Here is a 10,736-nt window from a genome sequence, read left to right as displayed (position 1 = left end):
AAAGAACTAAAAGTACTAGTAATGACTATCTTTTTATTATCTAGCCTAAGAATGAAGAGGTTTGTTTTAATTAACTTATGATCTAAACTAAGAACACACAAAGAATAGAATTGGGGAATTGCTTTTGGGAAAATCGATTGAATGACGACAATACCTAAGGAAAAATCCACCTAGACTTTACTTGTTATTCTAGCTCCGAATCGAACTATTTATTCATTCAACTTGTTCCGTAGAGATCCCTAAGTTATGTTATTATCCCTATTCAAGATTAATAACGTCTAATCCCTAGATTGAATAACCGAGAATTTTCTCTAATTAACACTCTAGGGTTGCATTAACTCGATCTATGGATCCCCTTATTAAGTTTCACCCTAATCCAGAAAAATCTTGTCACCCTATTTCTAGGCACGCAATCAACTCCGCTTAATTATGACAAATGTACTCTTAGATAGGGTCTATTCCTCCTCTAAATAAGAGCATGTCTTGAATCAGTATCCTGGGATATCAAAACAAGAATTAAGAACACATAATTAAGAACAACTTAAATATTTATCATACGATTCAGAAAATAATAACAAGATTTGTCTTAGGTTTCATTCCCCTTAGGTATTTAGGGGTTTTAGTTCATAACTAAATAAGAAAACACTCAGAAGAATAAATACTACAAAACATAAAGAAAACCCAAATCTTCTGAGGGGAAATTGAGGAGAGATCTTTAATCTTGATGATGAATCTGGTTTCTGAGATGGATCAATCGGCTTCCTTGGAGTAATTTCTTACCCCCTATTCTCCGTCTTCTTTTTCCTCCTTCTCTAGGGTGTATTTATAGGCTTTGGAATGCCTAAAAAGGCTCAAAATTGGCCTTTTTCAAATTGGACTCAACTTGGGCTCGGTAGGGACACGCCCGTGTGACACGCCGGTGTTCGATTACTTCAGGCAGTGCTCGAGCCTACCAAATTGACACGGCCATGTGGTCTGCTCGTGTGAGGAGGTCCAGGCTGTGTTGATTTCATACTTTGACCCATTTTCTCCATTTTTGTCCCGTTTCTCGTTCCTTTTGCTCTCCTATGCTCTCCTAAGTATAAAACATGAAATTAAAGCATTAAGAGCATCGAATTCACCAATTCTAATGAGAAATCATCCATAAAATGCATTAAACATGGGGTAAAAATATGTATAATTTATAGTTTATCAAGGTGGTAAAACGATCATGATATTTCTTCAATTTATTTGAGGCCGACTATTGTGACTTTCTCATAAATCTTTTACCCAAAATCCTGGCTTCCATCTTAGCCTGTATCTTTTCTTTACTCAACTCTTTAGCTTTATGAGCTCGGTCAACCAGTACAACAAATTATTTTAATTCAAGAATCCCAACTAATAGCTTTATGTTTTCATTTAAACCTTCTTCAAACTGCTTGCACATTGCGATTTCTGTTGGTATACATTCTCTGGCATATTTATTCAGTCGGACAAATTCTCGTTTATATTCTAATACTATCGTATGCCCCTATTTAAGCTCTAAAAATTCTTTGCGTTTCTGATCAAGGAATCTCTGGCTGATATACTTCTTTTTAAATTCAGTTTAGAAAAATTCCCATGTAACCCTTTCCTTCGGTACAACAGAAATTAAGGTGTTCTACCACTAATAAGCTAAATCTTTTAACAGAGATACAACACATTTTAAACATTCATCTAGTGAACAAGACAATTCATCGAGAACTCTAATGGTATTTTCTAACCAAAATTTAGCTCTTTCTGGGTCATCATCAGCTTTTGCTCTGAATTCTTCTGCCCCATACTTACATATTTTATCGACAGGAGGCTTACTAGTTCTAATGAGTTCTGTATCTTGTGGCATATCCGGAACCGATTGAGGAATAAAAGGGGGTGGAGGCTGTTGTACAACCGAATTTATTCTTACATATTCTGTAAACCACTCATTCATCATTTAGAAGAAGGCTTCTTTAGCCTCTCCTCCTCAGCCCTCAGATACGGGCCTTCTACTACTCGAGGCTACTCTTTGCACTGAAGCTTGAGCATTGCTCTCAGGTTTTTCAGATTCAGCTTGTTTGGACGACATTATTATATGAAAAACATATTTAAAATGGTCAGAAGATATCACACTATCACAGGTTATATAATGGCATGTATAGCTAGACTCGTATATGCCAAGTTAGTCTGAGAATCGGCTAAATTGTAGCTCTGATACTAATAAATGTAACACCCCTAACCCATATCCATCGTCGGAATAGGGTTACGGAGCATTACCAAAATTTACAGATCAATACAAATATTTCATACCATTTAACATTCATATCAGAAACTAATCATAATCAATCATATTGCCACTTGTATAAGCCATCGAGGCTCAAAATATGCATAAGAAACAAGTCGGGACTAATCTAAAAATTAGAAAAATTTTCACAAAATATCAAGATTTTTCCAAGGTGCAAGGGATACACACCTGTATGGCCAGACCATGTGGCTCACACGGTCAAGAAACACGCTCGTGTCTCAAGTCGTATAGGCATTAGAAATAAAGGCACATGGCCGTGTCCCAGCCCGTGTCCAAATTAGGGTGCTCTCTGACTTAGGTCACACGACCAAGCCATCCGCCTGTGTGCTAGGCCGTGTGAGCATACTGACTTGTTATTAAATAGGTGTGGGGGTCACACGGCTAAGCAACACACCTGTGTGCTAGGCCTTGTCAAAATTTTTAGGTATTCTGTTTTGCAATTTTAAAGATGCAGAGGACACACGGTCGAACCACACGCCCATGTGTGAGGTCGTGTATCACAAACGGCCAAGACACACGCTTGTGTCTCTAACCGTGTGGATGAAAATAGGTCATTTACAAGGCCACTTTTCTTATTCAATTTGTTTCCACCTACATTAACACTTAAACACATTTACAAGTCAATACAAGTCCTTCAAATCAAGCTAAAATCAAGTCTTATGCATGACATATCAATACATATGACCAAGTGTCCAAACTTACCAAAATAACCTACTACATATATATACATCCTTATACTAAATATGCTAATTCAAACCAATCATTAATATACCTATATGATTTCCATCTTTCATCCATTTCAAACACATATCAAACATATATAAATTGTTATATATACATCAAAATATGTCCAACACAAGCCATTCCAATGTCTAATCACAGCCAAACACATACACACCATCATTGGCCAAATTTAGCTTATACATGCCATTATAACCCAAAATTTAGTTTGTTATATATACCAAACTGAGTTGATGGATTGTGTGAGATATCTCCGCCAAGCTTCCAACCCAACAAGCTTTCAAAGTACTATAAAATAGAAGAAATAAAACAGAGTAAGTATTTAATGCTTAGTAAGTTCGTATAACAGAAAATTAACTTACCATTCATTTACATTTTAGGTAAGCATACAAAAATACATCCAAAGCAAATTGGCTAGTAGCCTAAGCACAAAACTTCATCAAAAATGTTAGTCATTTATTTCACATGAATATAAAAAAACATGCCTGAGCTCACCAAATATCAAATTTCCATGTATTTCGAGTAAATACGGATAATGATTCATTTCGAATTCATATGTTTTCTCATGTCAGGATTTTGCCCGTTGAATCATTTAAAAGATCGATGGATACACGGGTAGTACACACAAAGTGTACAAATCTGTAATCCGTCAATTCATATTCAGAAATGCTCATACGAGCACACAAATGGGAAGCTCTCTCTTGAGCCATATAACGGGAAGCTCATTCAAGTTGTATACTGGGAAGGTCATAAGAGCCATAATTGGGAAGTTCAATCGAACCAATATCAAGAAGCTTTGGAGAGCCAATTAATCAAGAAGATCATGAAAGAGCTTTTAATCGGGAAGCTCTGAAGAGCCATATATCGCAGCACTCATAAGAGCTGTGGCGTGTCCACAACACATGGAGGATCACAACCAATCAGGATGTTCCAAAGAGCTATTAACGGGAAGCTCGTAAGAACCATATAACGGGAATCTTATGATAGCTAATAACAGGACGCTCTTCGAGCTGTGGTGTGCCCGCAACACATGCAAGACCACAACCAATTCGGGAACCCCGTATCCTTTAAATTTCATTTATTCAAACGAGACTTAATACTTGTCAATCATCGTGGATATGTGATTAATTTCATATACATGGCAATAATACAATCAAATACATATAATTTAATTCAAACATATAAATATACAATTTAGTTACACGAACTTACCTCGATAATGTTCATGAACACAAAAGCTACTAATGCGTTACTTTCTCTTTTCCTTGATCTATCTCCCTATTTGATCTATCCGGATCTATATGAATGAATTTAACATTAAATTATATTCAATCCAATCCAATTCACATTTTTGGAAAAATTACGATTTTGCCCCTATACTTTTAATTAATTACGATTTCATCCCTAGGCTGAGAAAATGAAATTCATGCAATTTAATCATTATTTCAAGCCTAGCCAATTTTCAAATATCACAATATCAGCCCATGTATTTCACAAAATTTTGAATTTTTCCATGAATTTTACATCTTTTCACTTTAGTCCCTAATTAATAATATCATCAAAATTTCCTTTACAAAAGTTGTTTATCTATCAATAGCATTTCATTTTCTACCATAAAACTTCAAAATTCAACTATATTCATCCATGGAAAAACCTTATCACTTTGATAAATTTACAAATTAATCCCCGAGATAGCTAGATTAAGCTATTACGATATCGGAAATATAAAAATTATTAAAAACGAGACAAGAATACATACCTAATTAAGCCAGAATAGTTTGCTTGAGCTCAACACCCATAACTTGGGTCTCCATGCCTTTAATTTGGAAAAGATGATGAATATGATGATATTTTGTTATTTAATTATTTCATCTTTCCAATTTCATCCTTTTCTTTATTTAATTTTCCATTGATGAATCATTATACTTATCTGCTAACTCCTCTTAATAGTCTATTTGCCATATAAGGACCTCCAATTTTAAATTTCATAGCTATTTGATACCTATAGCTACTAGAATTCAACAATTGCATTTCATAAAAATTTGGTCCTTCCCATCTAATTAAACATGTAATCGGTAAAATTTTCTTAACGAAATTTTCATACGATATTACTATCATAATGCAGACCATACAATAATATTAAAATAATTTTTCTTTCGGACTCGAATTATTGGTCCCGAAACCACTACTCCAATTTCACTAAAAATGGGCTATTACAGACAACATAACTCGTATCAATCAAATAACCAATTTCATCTACATGACCAAATACATATATGCATAATTTACCAAATATACCTATTCAACCCAACCATCAATATAACTACAAGATTTTCATCATTCAACCATTTCAAACACACATCAAACATGATAAGGCCACTTACATATACATCAAAATTTATCCATCACAAGCCATTCAAATGGCTAGTTGCAACAAAACATTTATATGCCATCATTGGCCAAATTAACCTATACATGTCATTATAACCAAAATTAATTTACTAATTATACCAAAAAGGCTGATGGATGGTGTAAAGTTGCTTCGACCAGCTTCCAACCGAAATGAGCCTCCGAATTACTATAAAGCATGGAAAATAACACAGAGTAAGCATTTAAGCTTAGTAAGTTCGTACATTAAGGAAATTAACTTACCATTTAATCACATTTAAGGTAAGCATGCTAATATAACCAAACTAATTTGGCCAAAAGCCTAAACACATATCCTCAACATGTTAGCCATGTAACACTTTCCATAACCAATAAACATAGATGTTCATAATCACTAGGTAAGATTCATATATATGTATCATCCCTCTCATATTTCAATATATAATGTAATATCATTTCTATGTAATTCAAGTATATACCCGTAATTTTTCATTTCGAACTCATATTGTTTCATATCAGAACTTTTGCCTATTGAACCATTTAAAATATCGTTGGATTCACAGATAGTACACACGAAGTGTACAAATCTATAATCCGTCAATTCATGTACTTGTATGCTTATACAAGCATGTAAATGGGAAGCTCTTCCGAGCCATATAACGGGAAGCTCATGTGACCTAAGTAATGGGAAGCTCATACAAGCTGTATATCGAGAAGCTCTTGCGAGCCAAATATTGGGAATCTCATGAGAGCGATGTATCAGAAAGCTCAAGAGAGCTGTGGTGTGTCTGCAACACATGCAGGATCACAACCATATCGGGAACCCTAATGACATGTCATTTGAATCCTTCGAATTTCTATGGTTCAAACGGGACTCGATAATTATCGGATATGTGATCATAACTACACAAGGAAATTTGTACAAATCACACATAACAACATTGAATTTTAAAATATATAAATATACAATTTAGTTACGCGAACTTACCTCGATAAGTTTTCGTAGATACGAAGGCTACTAGTCCGATACATTTTCTTTGCCTCTATCTAACTTCGTATTAGGTCTATCCAGATCTATACGAATGAATTTAACTCAATTAAATATAATTCATATTCAATTTAATCCAACAAACATCTTTGGCAAAATGACTATCTTGCCCCTATACTTTTAATTAATTATAATTTAGTCCCTAGGCTCGAAAAATGAAATTCATACAATTAATCCTTATTCAAGCCTAGTTGATATTCATACATATCAATAGCAGCCCATGTATTTCAAAAAATTTAGAATTTTTCCATAAATTTTTCATCTTTTCAATTTAGTCCCTAATTGATAATTTTATCAAAATTTTCTTTACAAAAGTTGTTTATCTAACAACAACATTTCATTTTCAATCATAAAATTTCAAATTTCAACTATACTCATACATGGAAAAACCCTAATACTTTAACGATTTTATAAATTAATCCCCGAGATAGCTAGATTAAGCTATTACGATTTCAGAAATATAAAAATCATTAAAAACTGGAGAAGAATACTTAACCAAATGAGCAAAATAAGCTTGCTAAAACTTAAGATTCCATGGCTAGGGTTTCCATGTTTTTTTATGAAAGATGATGAAAATAGATTTTTTTCTTTTATTTAGTATTACTTTTAATTTTTAATTTCCAAAATTAACCTTAATATTTTCTTCAATTTCTAATGATGAATAATCATACTTATCCACTAACTCCTCTAAATGGTCTATTTGATATGTAAGGGCCCCCAATTTTAAATTTCATAGTTATTTGATACTTTTAGCGACTAGAATTCAATTTCCACTCTTTATGTAATTTAGTCCTTTTTATAAAGATAGGCATGTAAACGGTAAAATTTCTTGACGAAATTTTCATACGATATTTCTATCATACTGTAGACCGTAAAATAATATTAAAATAAATTTTCTTCCAACTTCGAATTTGTGGTCCCGAAACAACTGCTCTAATTTCACTGAAAATGGGCTGTTACAATAATAAACACATTTTCACTGCCTAATTGCAAATGGTAAGAAAATATTATTAAAATTTCTATTTTTAATTAAGTTTGTTATTGAGTTTTTAATGTTTTTAATTCTATAATTTTTTATATTTATATAATCAAGCCGAATATCAGATTTTAGAGAAGCATATACACAACTTAACTGCGAAGGCACTGTGTGTTATTAAACAACACTTGCAATAGGTGGGATTCTTCCACATGTCTCGTATGCTCAAGGGGGACTAAATTGATCCCAAATTTATCAGCACTTTGGTGGAAAAATGGAGACTCGAGACACACCCATTCCATTTTCCGTGCTGTGAGTGTGCATTTACACTCAAGGGCATAGCTTTACAACTCAATCTACCGATGGATGGGCTAGTTGTTACGAGGGCAGTGGTCATTAGCGATTGGAGCAACATTTGTAAGCAACTATTAGGCAATGTGTCAGTCAAGTTTTTTGGTAGTCAGATAGAGATGAAATGGTTGGAAAAAATTGAAAATTATATTGACAACTCCGCAAGTGTTGTTGAAAGAGAACAATATGCTCGAGCATTTATCTTGAGGTTAATCGGGGTATTCTAATACCTGATAAATCTCAAAATCTAGTACATTTAAGGTGGCTACTACAACTCATTGACTTGGAAGAAGCAAGACGACTTAGTTGAGGATCAGTTGTGTTGGCGACATTGTATCGAGAGATGTGTTGGGTGATGCAACCATACAAAATTAAAGCTAGTGGTTGCATACTCTTTCTGCAGTCATGGGCATGGTATCGACTATCATTTTTACGTCCCTAAGCAAACGCCTCTTTTTCTTTTCATTCGTAATAAGGTAAAATTCATTGGATAATATAGTTATCATAATATTTTTTTCATTGTTATATTTTTAAAATATCATATTATTTAAATAAGTGGAAGAATGAGGTGAGTCACTTGGGTATAGCAGACGAGCTCAAAGATATTGGAATACAGTAAAATTAACAATTGGAAGACGATGTTAGTTTTTAAATTTTGTTAATTATATAATATTTATGTAATTATTTGAAATTTAATATTAGGTACTTAATAAAATTTATAATTTCATACTATAGTTTGAATGGATGTCATACATTGATGTGAGAATACAAGAATTCATCCCAATTGAATTTTTAACCAATTGCAATATCTGGCAAGTCAAGGTGCCATTGATAGTTTTCACAAGGATCGAGATCCATGAATCTGATCGAGTGATGCACTAGTTCAAGTTTAGAAAAGTATTTCTTTACCACCCCTAGACATCGAAGAATTGCACAAAGTTTATTTGCTGGAGATAACAGACAAAGATTGGGCAAAATTCCATGAGAAATATATCTACATTTGGGAGCATAAGTACGATTTCATACTTATGCGCAAACCAATTCTCGCACCGAGTTTGGCGACCTCTCCGAATTACATGACATTATTTAGACATCGCAATAAGTCATATCTACTTTCGAAGAAGGAAATGAGTAGGCAACGTTGTAGGAGGAGGCCAAGACAACCCTGCATTAATTCTACGTCGATAGTACATGCCTTGATGGAGTCGTCATCAACTCCAACTCAACACAAGGCATCGATGGGTGCACTACCTCCTCATCTTCTTCATAGCTAGAGTCATCATCTTTATCTTCACAACTACATGTTATTAGATCATGCAATCCAAACATGTCGAGGCACATGTAGCAATTGCATGTACATTGCAATAAGTCATATCTACTTTCGAAGAAGGAAATGAGTAGGCAACGTTGTAGGAGGAGGCCAAGACAACCCTGCATTAATTCTAGGTTGATAGTACATGCCTTGATGGAGTTGTCATCAACTCCAACTCAACACAAGGCATCGATGGGTGCACTACCTCCTCATCTTCTTCATAGCTAGATTCATCATCTTTATCTTCACAACTACATGTTATTAGATCATGCAATCCAAACATGTCGAGGCACATGTAGCAATTTCATGTACGCATGGAAAATGAACTACTTGAAATCTCTTACAGTCGCAGGTCTTTCGTATCATGTATACACGGTACAATCCCCCGATAATACCTTCATCTGGTCTATGGAACTTCATAATCTGAAATGTTTGATTTGGGCGCAAGTGATACTACAGACATAGAGTTTTCTTTTTCTGCATTTTCTCTAATTTCTTTCATCATATCCTCACACCAAACGTGACTGCCCTTTATTTTTCCAACATATTTTTCCGCTTGCTTTGGGAATAAGGTTGCTAAGTAGAAATGTGTTTCTTTGACATTGAAGTTATTGTTAAATGGTGCGTCCCCTTCAATATGGAATTTATGCATTTCACTAAGTTCATTTTCATGTGCTCATATCGTAGACCTCCATCATATGATTAAGTCTATTGTTTATTAGGTATCCCATCAAGGTATTCCATATCAGCTTTGTTATGGTCCGCAAGTTCTCCAACATTTTATGGAAACGATGTTGGACAAGATCGTACCTTGTCAAAGAAAATAAATAGTATATCCATGAATGAAAACACTATATATGTTAAAGAATGATATAGGAAACAGTGGCAACTACATACCCATGTTAATAACTTGTTGTTGTGTAGCACCCAAATGATATTGGTCCATACAGTTAGACTCTATATGTCGTATACAATACCTATGGTGTGTATGATCCCAAAGGCTTACATGTCATTCAATTGTGACTTGTATTCCAGGTTCCTTATTGGAAATGATGGATGTATCATATTACAATACAACATGTTTTCTCATGTTAGTTAAAAAGAAATCTTCAATCATCAGAAGATTTTCCTCCTGATATTGCAAAAGCTATTGGTAGGATTTTTTGATTACCATCTTGTGCAATAACCAACAACAACTGATGCTCATATCTCCCATACATGAATGTGCCATCAATTTGTACTAATGACTTACAGTACCAAAATGCTACAATGCATTGCTTGAGTATCCAAAGAAAAATGATGGAAACTTTTTTCCCTTGGACCAAAAAATTACAAAAATATGTAGGCTCCATTTGCAGATCAGTTATAAAACCTAGGACATGCCAATTTAGTACCTGACACCATTGCCACAAATCATTATATGATTTATCCCATACGTTATGCATCTTTTCCATAACTTTTTGTTTTGTGACTCATGCCTTGTAGTACAACACGATGTAATCGTACTAACTATGGATATTGGCAATCAAAACTGGGATGAGAATCCTACAACTCACTTTTACCATAGGTAAGATAATGTCAGAGATCATGTCAGAATCTAATTTGGGAAGATCTTGTGCCA

Source organism: Gossypium arboreum, chromosome 12, assembly GCF_025698485.1.
Source record: "Gossypium arboreum isolate Shixiya-1 chromosome 12, ASM2569848v2, whole genome shotgun sequence".
Lineage (NCBI taxonomy): Eukaryota > Viridiplantae > Streptophyta > Magnoliopsida > Malvales > Malvaceae > Gossypium > Gossypium arboreum.
This window is presented reverse-complemented; position numbering follows the sequence as displayed.